The sequence below is a fragment of the Sorghum bicolor genome, chromosome 5 (assembly GCF_000003195.3).
Source record: "Sorghum bicolor cultivar BTx623 chromosome 5, Sorghum_bicolor_NCBIv3, whole genome shotgun sequence".
NCBI classification, from domain to species: domain Eukaryota; kingdom Viridiplantae; phylum Streptophyta; class Magnoliopsida; order Poales; family Poaceae; genus Sorghum; species Sorghum bicolor.
Window position 1 is genome coordinate 29,801,222 of NC_012874.2, and position 14,217 is coordinate 29,815,438.

Below are 14,217 nucleotides of genomic sequence, written 5' to 3' on the forward strand. Positions count from 1 at the left end.
GCCGGTCCGGGCTAGGGTAGGTGGGGTTTTGCCACTCGGCCCAACCGAGAGGAAACCCTAGCCGCAGCAGTCCAACGGCCATAAGGGGAAACCCTAGCCGCCGCCAGCTGCTCAACCGCCAACTCCAAACCACTTTGTCCAGGTTCATCCCCCCTTGGACAGGGCAACGGGTGGGAGCAAACAGGGGTGCGCCTATATAAAGGCCTCTGTCTGCACAATAGGGTTTACACTGTGTGTGTCCATCTCTCATCTCCAGCTGCCACCTTCATTTTGAGCTCGAGCTGCTGTGCTGCATCTCCGACCAGAGCCTCTGCGAGCACAGAGGACTCTGGTAGCAGGCCTCCGGAACTTCTTCCGTCAAGCGTACTCTGCTCGGGGTAGGCGGGAAATCAAGTTTTTGGGAAGCACCTTCCGGTTCGACTGCTTCCTGTTGTCCCAACGCGACTACGACTGCTTCACCTTCGCCAACTGCTGTTGTGATGGCCGTCGGTACCAGAAGTACCCCTGCTGCTGGGAATGACGCCGCCAACGACAACACCGCAGGAGGCGGTAGCGACGTCAACATGACTGGTGGCTCACTTTCGGCGGGTACCGTAAGTGCCACGCTAGGGTATAATGCTAATACTCTCTATGTGCTTTATTTTGTTACTCAAGTTCTATTACTTTGCATAATATGTTTTGCTGGAAGTAGAAGCAGTACCAATTATGAAGCTGTCGCTTGTATAATACTTGTGTTAGTACATTGGTTATTGTTTTTATGGAATAATGCATGGTGTAAAATGACTAAATATCCAACAATCCAAAAACTTGATAGGTCATTTTCATCTGCTAGCTTTGCTGCATCCATGGGGCCACCACCTTTAAAGGATGGTGGATCCAACTATAAGATATGGCGATCCCATTGCACGTTGTGGCTTACCGCTATGCGCTGTGAGCATGCTGTCAGGGGAAGGCGCACGGAACCACCTCTTTCTCCTGAGGAAGAGAGTAAGTTCTGTGAGGCGGATAACCTGCTCAAGCTGTCGCTCATTAGCATGATAGATGAGGGTATGGTACCACTGTACATGGACATGCCTACGGGCAAGGACATGTGGGATGCACTGCAGGCCAAGTTCGGAGTTACTGACGTTGGCAGTGAGCTGTACCTCATGGAGCAGTTCTATGACTACAAGATGGTCGATGACCGTTCAGTGGTAGAACAAGCTCATGAGATACAGATGCTAGCCAAGGAGCTTGAGAACAACAAGTGTGCGCTTCCAGACAAGTTTGTGGCCGGCGGTATTATCGCTAAGCTGCCACCTACTTGGAGGGACTTTGCTACCTCTCTCAAGCACAGGAGGCAAGAGTTCAGTGTGACTGATCCAGTTGCTTCTCTCAGTGTTGAGGAGAATGCGAGGGCAAAGGACACACGTGGCAATAAAGTGCAGACCGAGGGAGGCACTAGCGCCAATTTGGTGCAGACGAAGGATCCTGAGGCCTTCCGCAATAGGAAAATCATGAAGAACAAGAAACCCAACGTGAGGCCACAACCTCAAGCTTTCAAGAAGAAGGCAAACAAAGAGAAGAAAAGTGGCTGCTGCTTTGTGTGCGGTAGCACTGATCACTGGGCAAAAGAGTGCCCGGACCGCAAGGATAAGCAGCAAAAGAAGACAGCCAACATAGTTGTTAGCGAGGCTGGAGGATCTGGGTATGGTAATTATATACCAACAACTCTTTCAGTTTGTCACTCTCCCGATTGGTGGGTTGACACAGGGGCTAATATACATGTATGCGCTGACCGCTCTCTGTTCTCTTTGTACCAGGAAGGACGAGGTACCTCCCTGCTGATGGGAAACGGAACGCATGCGGCTGTTCATGGTGTTGGTACGGTCAATCTGAAGTTTACTTCGGGGAAGACCGTGCAGCTGAAGAACGTGCTGCATGTCCCTTCCATAAAGAAGAATCTTGTCAGCGGGTCCCTAATGTGTAGGGATGGTTTCAAACTATCTTTTGAGTCCAATAAGTGTGTTGTATCGAGATATGGAACATTTGTTGGTAAGGGCTATGAGAGAGGAGGCTTGTTCTGTTTTTCTTTGATGGATTCTTGTAATGTCGTGAACCATGTGAGACATGATGATGATTGTAATATTTGTCATTCTCGACTTTGCCATATTAATGTTGGATGTATGACGCGCTTAGCTAAAATGAGTTTAATTCCTAAATTCGATTGGGTCCAAGGCTCTAAGTGCCATGCTTGTGTGCAAGCAAAGCAACCTCGCAAACCTCACAAGGTTGTAAAAGAGGCGAGGAACACGGCACCACTAGACCTCATTCATTCAAATTTGTGCGAGATGAATGGCGTGTTGACCAAAGGCGGCAAGAAATATTTCATGATACTTATCAATGATAGTACTAGATTTTGCTATGTGTACTTACTTAAGACAAAAGATGAAGCACTGCACTACTTTAAAGTCTATAAAACCAAAGTTGAAAATCAACTTGAGAAGAAAATCAAACGGTTGCGGTCCGATCGCGGGGGTGAATACTTTTCAAGAGAATTCGGTTTATTCTGTGAGGAACATGGGATTGTTCATGAGAGGACGCCTCCTTTCTCCCCCAATCTAAAGGGATTGCCGAAAGAAAGAACCGCACACTTACTGACTTGGTTAACGCCATGTTGGACACTGCGGGACTTTCCAAGGAATGGTGGGGTGAGGCTATATTGACTGCGAGTCATGTCCTGAATAGAGTTCCCACAAAGAATAAAGAGAAAACACCATTCGAGGAATGGGAAAAGAAAAGGTTAACTCTCTCATACCTCCGCACTTGGGGTTGCTTGGCCAAGGTGAATGTGCAAATCAACAAGAAGCGCAAGCTTGGACCAAAGACTGTAGATTGTGTCTTTCTCGGATACGCAATAAATAGCGTAGGCTACAGATTTTTAGTTGTGGAATCTGGAGTCCCCGACATGAGGGTCGGTGGAATATTTGAGTCCAGAGATGCAACATTCTTTGAGAATGAATTCCCTATGAGAGGGAATGTACCTAGCACATCTAGTGAGGGACCTTCTGATGCTCCCAACACTTTTGTGCCAATGGAATATAAAGAACAACCCATTGATGAAAGTCTTGAGGAAGAAAACAATGGAGTCACTCGAAAGAGTAAGAGACCTAGGATTGCAAAATCTTTTGGTGATGACTTTGCCATATACCTCGTGGACGACACTCCAACGACCATTAAAGAGGCATTTTCCTCTCCTGACGCTGACTATTGGAAGGAAGCGATACGGAGTGAGATGGATTCAATTATGTCTAATGGAACTTGGGAAGTGGTTGATCGTCCATACGGGTGCAAACCTGTAGGATGTAAATGGGTGTTCAGAAAAAAGCTTAGGCCTGACGGTACGATAGAAAAGTACAAGGCTAGGCTTGTGGCCAAGGGTTACACCCAAAAGGAAGGCGAGGACTTCTTTGATACATACTCACCTGTGGCCCGACTGACTACAATTCGAGTATTACTTGCCTTGGCTGCTTCCCATGGTCTTCTCGTTCATCAGATGGATGTGAAGACAGCTTTCTTAAATGGAGAACTAGATGAGGAGATCTACATGGATCAGCCTGATGGCTTCGTAATAGAAGGTCAAAGAGGCAAAGTGTGCCAACTATTGAAGTCTTTGTATGGCCTAAAACAAGCTCCCAAACAATGGCATGAAAAGTTCGATAAGACCATGACGTCAGCAGGCTTTGTTGCCAATGAGGCTGACAAATGTGTCTACTACCGCTTTGGGAGGGGACAAGGAGTGATCCTGTGCCTATATGTGGATGATATCCTAATATTGGCACGAATCTCAATGTGATTGAGGAAGTCAAAGACTTTCTGTCCAAAAACTTTGACATGAAATATTTGGGAGTGGCTGATGTGATTTTAAACATTAAGCTACTAAAGGGAGAAAATGGTGGGGTTACTCTCTTACAGTCCCACTATGTTGAGAAGATACTAAGTCGCTTTGGCTACAGTGACTGTAAACCTGTGTCAACTCCCTATGATCCAAGCCTAATTCTAAGAAAGAACAAAAGGATCATGAGAGACCAATTGAGGTACTCCCAAATCATTGGCTCACTGATGTACCTAGCCAGTGCAACAAGACCTGACATCTCATATGCTGTGAGCAAGTTAAGCCGGTTTGTATCAAACCCAGGAGATGATCATTGGCGTGCTCTTGAGATAGTAATGCGGTACCTAAAGGCAACCGCAAGCTATGGCATTCACTACACCGGGTACCCAAAGGTACTGGAGGGTTTCAGTGATGCAAATTGGATATCTGATGCTGACGAGTTAAAAGCCACCAGTGGGTATGCGTTTACCCTTGGGGGTGGTGCTGTTTCCTGGAAGTCTTGCAAGCAGACCATCATTACAGGGTCAACAATGGAAGCAGAACTTGCAGCACTAGACACTGCCACTGTTGAGGCCGAATGGCTTCGGGAACTCCTGATGGATTTGCCGGTGGTTGAAAAACCTGTACCCGCCATCTCCATGAACTGTGATAATCAAACTGTGATAACAAAAGTGAACAGTTCTAAGGATAACCTGAAGACCACAAGGCATGTAAAGTGGCGCCTAAAGTCTGTCAGAAAATTGAGAAACTCCAAAGTGATAGCGCTGGACTATGTCCACATGTCTAAAAATCTGGCAGATCAGTTCACAAAGGGGCTCTCACGTAACGTGATAGACAATGCATCGGTTGAGATGGGACTAAGACCCATTTAAGTTTGCTATAGTGGTAACCTGCTTTATGTGATCGGAGATCCTGTGAATTAGAGTGGTGAAACAAGCTATGAGTAGACTGAGGGAAAAGACCCTTAACTAAGGTCCCAATCTTTCAGATATGCATTTCTTTTCCAAACTGTAAGGAAGGATGGCATACGCCTTAATGTGATCCGAGTGGCTCATTTGAGCAGGGATGTCGGCCTACAGGACATCCTAGAAGGAACACACCTATGTGAGTTAGACTGCTGGTCCCAGTCTATAAGATTTGGGTGATCTCTAGATGCTCACGAGAAGGCACGGAGATTGACTTATATGCTTCACCCGAGGAGGTGCTCTAGGCAGTCTTGTATTGGTAAAGAATTTGAGTGAACCTCATTTCACACAAAACTGTGAATTCAAGGCTTAGTCCATTGATCAGTTGTGAATGAGTGTAAGCTTCTTTTCTAGATGGAAGTTCAACTTAACAGTCTCCATCGAAACACCGGTATATCATACAAGCTCAAAACTGAAGGCATTAACTGTGTACCTTTGACGTTTGGTGGGGATTGATAGAGTAATTGGGCCAGGCCCATTCTAATAAATCAATAAAACCTCAAAGGCACACAATTAGTGTTAGGTGCAAAAGTGATTAGTACCAAATAGATTAATCACTAGCAAGGCTATCAACTTAAATAGTGAGCCTTGGGATGCTCCAATAGACAAGATGAGGAGGAGAACCGGGAAGCCACACGCGCGCGCCGCCGCCGCCGCCGAGCCGCGCCGCCCCCGCGCGCGCGCGCGCGTGCGCGCGTCGCTACGCGCCGGAGCGGGGCGGGGCGCGGCGCGGCGGGGTGCGGCTGGGCTGGGCTGGCCGGTCCGGGCTAGGCTAGGTGGGGTTTTGCCACTCGGCCCAACCGAGAGGAAATCCTAGCCGCAGCAGTCCAACGGCCATAAGGGGAAACCCTAGCCGCCGCCAGCTGCTCAACCGCCAACTCCCAACCACTTTGTCCAGGTTCATCCCCCTTGGACAGGGCAATGGGTGGGAGCCAACAGGGGCGCGCCTATATAAAGGCCTCTGTCTGCACACTAGGGTTTACACTGTGTGTGTCCATCTCTCATCTCTAGCTGCCACCTTCATTTTGAGCTCGAGCTGCTGTGCTGCATCTTCGACCAGAGCCTCTGCGAGCACAAAGGACTCTGGTAGCAGGCCTCCGGAACTTCTCCCGTCAAGCGTACTCTGCTCGGGGTAGGCGGGAAGTCAAGTTTTTGGGAAGCACCTTCCGGTGCGACTGCTTCCTGTTGTCCCAACGCTACTACGACTGCTTCACCTTCGCCAACTGCTGCTGTGATGGCCGTCGGTACCAGAAGTACCACTGCTGCCGGGAATGACGCCGCCAACGACAACACCGCAGGAGGTGGTAGCGATGTCAACATGACTGGTGACTCACTTTCCGCGGGTACCGGAAGTGCCACGCTAGGGTATAATGCTAATACTCTCTATGCGCTTTATTTTGTTACTGCAGTTCTATTACTTCGCATAATATGTTTTGCTGGAAGTAGAAGCAGTACCAATTATGAAGTTGTCGCTTGTATAATACTTGTGTTAGTACATTGGTTATCGTTTTTATGGAATAATGCATGGTGTAAAATGACTAAATATCCAACACATATGAGGTTGTTTACCGACCGCTGCCACCATACCCATCTCATCCCAAAGCGTTCACACATTTTAAGATTGTTCCACTTTTATACCAGACTTTGAGCTTGTGTTCGGATTGATATGAGTTTAGATAGATATACTGGGGACCTGATTTATTGTCCAAAATGCAGATGTCATATCTAGGAACTGATGTGAGACCTTGCACCGCCTGCTTTAATTTACTGCTCTGTTCAAACTTCTTTTTCCATTGTTTCCGCTAAGCTCGACCCTTGTGTGTTAACTAACCATAGTACTGATAGGTAGTGGTTTGTGTTATCCAATTTGCAAGTTGAATTATATGAAAGTATTGAAATCGAATGGCTGTAAATTTGCAAACTATTACTTCAATATATATTGATTTGCTAATCTTGCTTTTGCTGAATTTGCAAACCTCGACAGAACTTTGATGCCAACAACTTCACTATAATGTTCTTGAGCTTGGCTTATGACTTGAAAATTTAATTTCTTGACCAATTTAAAATTTACAGTAACTCTTGTTGTTCAGAAAATGAACTTAAAGTTGTATTTCTGGATGTTCAGAAAATGAAATTGAGATATCTAAATTTACAGGTACTAGATGTGTTAGCTTGTTAGCTTGCTCTGTTGAGTCATTATCTTTGGTATCTGCTCTGAGTCTGTCATGGAAACACAATTCTGAGAAACTATCAACTCAAGTAGTGAAATCTAACAAGTATTCTTAAATCACCAATACCTCCGTACACATGCTTGTCTGCAAAACTTTCCTAACCATGACCAGATATCATCCTAATTGATTCTAAAATTTGCCTAAATGCTTGTACTATGAGGCAGTACCATGTAGCAGGTGAAATAGGACCGCGAACCTGTGTTGTCACAGACTGAACCTCTGTGTTGTGTTTTATTGTTCAGGTTTCTATAAACATATCTATAAGGTGATCACTCTTGCTCTCACTACCAATACCAAGAATAATGGGGTCATGGTAGAAGGAATTTCTGGACACAAAATATAGTGCCAAATTTGTTGCCTTTTACTTTCTCAGCTATTAATAGCAGTATCTTAATTTCTGAGTTGATGAGATGGCTTACACATATAATTATTCCTTTCCTCTTGAGGTCTCATAGATAGCCAATCTGGAGCTATGATGTGCATCCTAGCAGATAGCAATTTGGAGGTAAATAGAACTGAGAATGACATGTAGACTAAATAGAGCTATCTAGCAGTGCATTCTGGAACATGCAACTGAATGCTTGCATATATTTAGATGATTACGCAATCCCATGGTTCATTTGTGATTAGATATCTTTGCTTGATCTATCAAATAAATAGCAGACTTTTCTCTGTTACTTATACAACTTGTCTATATGCTTATGTAGAGACTAAAAGTGGCTCCTTTTTTATTAAGTTGGAGTGTCTGTTTGATGAAACTCCATCCAACAAGCATTCTATAGAACGAAGGAAGCTGTTAGTTTCACATGGCACCTCAGGTGGCCTCTAGCATCCCCGTGATCTGCAGGTAGAGTTCTTGACTAAATTTGGACTGAATAAGAAGCAACCCGGCCTCCCATCTTGTGACATTGTGCTGCAGTTTTGTGCGGCTGGTTAAAAGCGGGAAAAATGCAGTTGAGGTGACTGGTTGTTGGTGGCACGATGGGCATCTCTGTGAAGTGGCTCAAATTGTTAGTTGGGTCAAGGAAGGTGGAGCAGCAGCATCAACATCATATGGAGGATGCAAATGTTGGAGTTGGACATGTACGTGCCGGGTTTCTTCTGGTCATTATGCGGTTCTTAGCCGTATCATAGAAATATCTATAAAGTAGAGTTTATGAGTCTACGATGCTACGATCTCAGTGACTGTTAATTTCACAAACTTTATTTTTAAAATTAACTATCAATTTAACATTGGTATTTATTTTTTACAGTACTGTTATCTTATCGTACGATCCATATGTTTTCTCCTATACAACTAAAAAGAACAAAAGTAAGACCAACATATGATGCGACTTTCGCTCCCCTCTCCCGACGTAGTAGGTGGAAGGGTGAAAATTGAATAAAAAAACAAGAAAGGATTCCTAATGTAAATTTACAATAAAGAATAATATATAAACAGGGATGTGTAAGGGTGCGAAATAAAATATGAAAAAATATAGGATTCCTGATATGAAATTTGCATCTCTTTCTATCCTACGTAGTCTTCCGTAGCTAAAATTTCGGTCCCTCGTAAAGGAAACAAAACATCCTTTCCGATCCTGCGTTGCCAGTTCCCTGAACACGCCCTCGACCGACCTCACCGTCGCCCTCGCCCGACCTCACCGTCGACCATCCTTCCTCGCCCTCGCTCGCCTGTCCTTGAAGCCGTCGAGGACCACGACATCAGCCCTGCGCGATCCTGCGTTGCCAGGTACTCGCACCTCGCACGTCGCACCTCACACGACCTCGCCCATCAGCCCTGCGCGATCCTACGTTGCCAGGTACTTGCACATCAAACCCCCCCTGTGATCCTGCGTTGCCAGGACATTGCTCGTCGCCCTCGTTGCTCGCCCGTCCTTGAAGCCGTCGAGGACCACCGCGTCAGCTCTGCGATCTTGCGTTTCCTGCCTTCGTTTCCAAAGAGTAGGCGGCTCTAGCCCTGGCCAGTCCTCGGCCAGCAGCGGCGGCATCCCTGGCCGCCTAGCAGCCATACACGGGCGTCCACAACCCTGAAACGAGGTGAGATAGACGACTGAAATCATGTTGATTGGAGTTACACATACTTTCAAATCTATAACAAGGACATGCGAAACTGATTAATTGGTTTATAGGACGATTGCTAATGGATTATGGAGTAAAGGAAATATAAAATTTTAAAAACAAAACATAAAGCAAGAAGGAAAAAATAACATCATAAACTGCCTACCGTATTGCCTGAGTTCCACAATTGCCGCCTGCAAGATTACAACAGCACAAATATCATTACTCTGACATGGGAATACTGAGATTCTTATATGCGTGTTATTTAAAATAAAAATAAAACATACCTCAGCTCATGAAGAAAGATCCAGCCCACCACTAGGCCATTTTAGGGGACACTCTAGCTATGCAATCTGTCTGCGTATCATAGCTTTCAAAATTCAGATGCCTAGGTCAGACATTATAGAAAATTACAAGGTATCTATCTCTGCGTACATTGATAAATCATATATTAGTAGGGTACAACAAAATTACATAGAAATACAGAAAATCACTTAGCATTAAGTGGAGAGAAAATTGGGTAGAGGAACTCCCATAAGATGGCTAATTATCGTGAAAAAAAAAACAGTGTGAGTGCATTGTAGTAAGGACCCAGCAACCTATTTGGCATCAATAGGCCAAATGAAGAGCATCACTCAGTGAAACTTGGTCACTTTGAGGAAAGTTGAGGTACAGACCTAGAAATAATAATCGGAGAAGCCTTTAAACCTCATTCGTACTTGGTCTAACATCCTGGAGTCGCCACTAAGATACTAATGGAAGATATAGTGGTCCTTGCGAAATGCAGTACATAGTTTCACTAAGATACTTCATGATAAGATATGTTAGCTAGGAGGAACTACATCTAACCTGCCCGACATTTGCCCAGACTTCACCATCTATATACTCCAGCTCACTAAGGTAGGGGACTTCATCACCGTGATACTTGACAGTCACCACTTTCATGACTGCATGAAAATAATTGTTAAAAAAAATCTAAATGCTAATAGAATATCAAGGAGAAAGAATAGTAACCTTCAAGTGACTTTGGATCCAGCTTATACAGCATTGAAGTGCCATCACTGCCAAAAAGAACTTTTCCATCAGTCGCCAAACCCCAACCATCGCACATTTTATGGGTAAAACTCGTGCGCTGCATTAAGTTAACATAATAACAATACAATCAGACTCAGCTACTCAAGACAGTCAGACACATCACATGACACTATGCTTTTAGAAGCAAGTAACAGGAATAGCGAATTACAAAGAAGCAAATCACAGGGTATTGCAATTCCTATTTCCATGTTGTGCCACAAATACAAAAGGTACTGAATTGAATAATTAGAAACATAACTTCTTAGTACCTGCAGGTCAGCTACTAATTTCTATGCCTAGACTATGAATTGGTTGTGTTGGAGCGGGCTTGGGGGCGTAGAAAGCAGCATATGCAATTAGAGGGTCTGGAGAGTAGGACTGCAAATTATTGACAAAAGATCAGCACCATCAAAATCTAACAACTTTTTTCCTCAAATGACACAAGAGAGCAGCGTGTCATTTCATTAAGATAGAAAAAAGACAAGAGAGAGGGCATAGAACCTACTCCAAGAAAGACAAAAGTGAACTCCACTGGAAATAAGCTTATGTGGCTTCTGAACATCATCGTTGTGACACCCAGATATAGTATTCAGGCCTCAACATTCAAATGTTGTTGATAAGCACTCTTCAACCATGTCCAGTAGGTTTGAGTTTTCCAATGCAGCCGCAACACGTTCTTTGTCGTTCAGTTCCTTATTTACTGCAATAAAGAATTAATTTATATGCTGAGATATTTAGCCAAGCGATAGATATGGTAACTACTGCAGAAGCTGTAGAACATATACCAGCAGCTTCAGTTGCATATGATCCAGGGGTAACCCTTATGTCCACCTGCAAAAGCTAAGATTCAGATGGTTGACTAAATTTTCTCAGGACATAACAAATAACACACACACACACACACACACACACACACACACACACACACAGAGAGAGAGAGAGAGAGAGAGAGAGAGCTCACACACAACAAAGAAACAATATCCCTAACATGTTGATGACTAAAAAAAGAGAGATTCCATATCTGACTTATTAGATTGTATTCCCACCAGTAAAAATCAAATATATTCTTATGAAATGTACAACATATATGTACAGGGGCTACTAATTCTCTAACCATTTCAGTGACCAAGTTTTATGTGCAACAAAGGTATAATCATTTTTGTAATTCAATCTGATAAACAGACATTTGAGGCCCAGGTACCACCTCTGAAAAAGTAGTTAGCAACAATACAATCCCTAATGATAGCAGTACGCTGACATAAATGACATGCCTATCATAGATTTCTTGAACTTCCTAAACAGGGGGAAGTGTGTGTGAGTACTGAATAATTTTAGACTGACATCTTAGTTAACTGCCCATTGACTGACAACATGATGTATTGTTCAAAATATGAATAAAGAAATGCGCTCAAACCACAAAAGGTTAAGGAAGTTTGACATATCAAATTCTAACACGTTCTTATGTTTTTATTTTTCTAAACGAACCAAGCAGGAGAGACTTTCTTATGTTTCTGATGAATAGGAGGGTAGCAAAGACAGTACAAATGTACAATGTTTTCAGTTCAAACTGGTAACTGAAAGAAGGAATCATCAATAATACAGAGACTATTGAGAACTGACTATCAATGAAATCGTCTGATGGGTTATATCCACTTAGATTCAGAACTGAACAAGGGCACTAGAAAAGGGGAAACATCCTAAGCACATGGGAACAACAGCAACAAACCTACTAAAAGTAATTTTTTTATTAATTCAACTAGACTGACCATATCTCCTAGGCAACTCAATCAACTAGAATAAAATAGGTGAAATTGGAGGGGTAAAGAGTCGTCATGGCATACATGGTTGTAGAGCGGGCGGAACCAGTGACGGCAGTGACACTGTGGATGCCCAACCCCAGGGTGGCGTCGAGGCCCTCCATCAGCGCCATCACCTCCAGAATCATGCGGCCGCCCACAAAGCGCTCCACCGGCTTCTGTATCCTAAGCACCACCCCACCCTGCGTCCTGCAGACAGCCACCGCGAGCACGGCGACTCTAGGATCCCAGTTCCACGGGCCCACGACATCCCTGCTTACCGGAGCGTTGGAGCAAGCTTGGCGATATACAACGCAACAGCGGATGCCGGTGTGAGCAACGAGGAGGAGGATGGAAAGCAGGAGGCCTTGGAGCAGCGGTGGATCTCCTCCTGCACAAGCAAATGGAGCTCCGACTCGCGAGCTCAAGCGGCAGAAGCGGAGGGGACACAGCAAGGGGCGACCTCGATCTATGCTGATGGGTGATGCGAGCCGAGTGCAAGCTGGAGATGCGCTGGAAGGGCCATGGCCGGGTCGGAGGAGAGGGAGCGGCGGCAGGGGGACGGCAGCGGATTGAGAGTGTCCGTGCGTTTCGGAGACAGAGAGAGGAGAGTGGAGACGAGGAATACAGACCGTCGTGGATATCTTAGTAATTTGATTTTATTTATTTATTTAATAACTGAAAAGTATAAAATATGGCCTTGTGTAGTTCCTTAAGTATTTTGCAAAAAATCTAAAAACCCAAAACCTTGAGTAGTCCACTAAAATTCTAACACCAAATTTTTTTGATGTTTGTGTTTACTTTCCAAAAATTTTTGCAAAATTTTTCAGATTCTCTGTCAAATCGAGTCTTGCGGCACATGTATAAAGCATTAAATATAGATAAAAAAATAAGTAATTGCACAGTTTATATGTAATTTGTGAGACGACTCTTTTTAGCCTAATTATTCCATTATTGGACAATATTTGTCAAATACAAACAAAAGTGCCACAGTGTCCATTTTGCAAAAAAAAAAACTGGAACTAAACGGCCTTAATGTCCATATTTAATTTTGCATTCGGCCCAAAATATTTTGGAACTAAACAAGGCCTATATATACTATATATACAAGAGTTTAACTTAGAGAGACCATCTATCGTTGTATACTTTAATCCTATATAAGTATGTTGTCTTTTTTAATTATGTTCATACTGAAACCGATATAGAAATAAGTATGTTTGTAGTTTTTTTTTGTCATGGCTATCCTTTCGAAAATATATGCTTTATGTTTTCGATAGGCGGGAAAAATGCTTATCATGATTGAATTTAGACCTGTTGAAGAGTGGTGTAAAGACACACCAACGCTTATGTATGCAAATACACTCTTGGATTTAGCTACAACTACACGGCCGCAGTAAATAAACATATTCTTGGATGGGATGAGGATGTTTTCAAATGGAAATTTAAACGGGCAGAAAACATTGCAGAGGGCATAGATGGGTAACTAACTCAAAATCACCGTCGCTTACAATAACAACTACCTATGATTTAACTATTTCTATATATTGTTGATCGTGAATCTTGATACAGGTACTTAAGTAGATTTCTCATCCTACAGTATATGTCTACGTGGAATAAACCACAAGCCACACACATTTATACCGTGAGTATAACACTTGTCTAAGTTTTTGTGGAAGTTTTTTCACAAAAACGTAGTATTACCCATACGACACACAATAAAATTTACATATATATATATATACTCAAATGTTTGACAGGATGGTACGGAGATGCGGCGGAACTTATTTGTGGATTTACTAGCGCACGAAAGAAATGGATATCGAAGATTTCTTCCTGCCAATATTAAACATTATCTTGGTCGTATCACGGAAAGGTCTATAAAGTATAATTTGTGAGCCTAACTTTATAGTTGGTATTTAAGTTTTATTATAATATTATTATCTTATTGTGCGATCCGTGTATTTTAAATAAAAAATATTAGCTATCCCGTAGCAACGCACGGGCACGCTACCTAGTAGTATAAAATGTTGCTATCCCGTAGCAACGCATGGGCACGCTACCTATCAAATAATAAGGAGTAAAAAGAGAAAGAATCGTTTTTTGTTTGTTTGTTTCCTTTTTTACACATTATATATTATATGTATGTAGTTATTTGTGTATGTACATATATTCACGAATTTATTAGTGCTTGAAAGAAATATGTTTTTGAGATTTTT

General features: G+C 43.3%; 1 long non-coding RNA gene across 6 annotated transcripts; it reads right to left on the minus strand.

Annotated features, from left to right (window-relative positions):
• Positions 8,436–12,623, minus strand: LOC8155629. 6 transcript variants are annotated; one of them, XR_002452889.1, is made up of 9 exons: positions 12,047–12,623; positions 10,991–11,036; positions 10,711–10,905; positions 10,475–10,583; positions 10,146–10,263; positions 9,981–10,078; positions 9,419–9,488; positions 9,298–9,325; positions 8,436–9,100 (listed from the first exon to the last, which is right to left on the minus strand). It is a non-coding gene; the product is annotated as an uncharacterized LOC8155629 (long non-coding RNA). The 6 variants fall into 6 exon arrangements; XR_002452890.1 differs by having other exon boundaries at positions 9,419–9,501; XR_002452887.1 differs by having other exon boundaries at positions 9,419–9,558.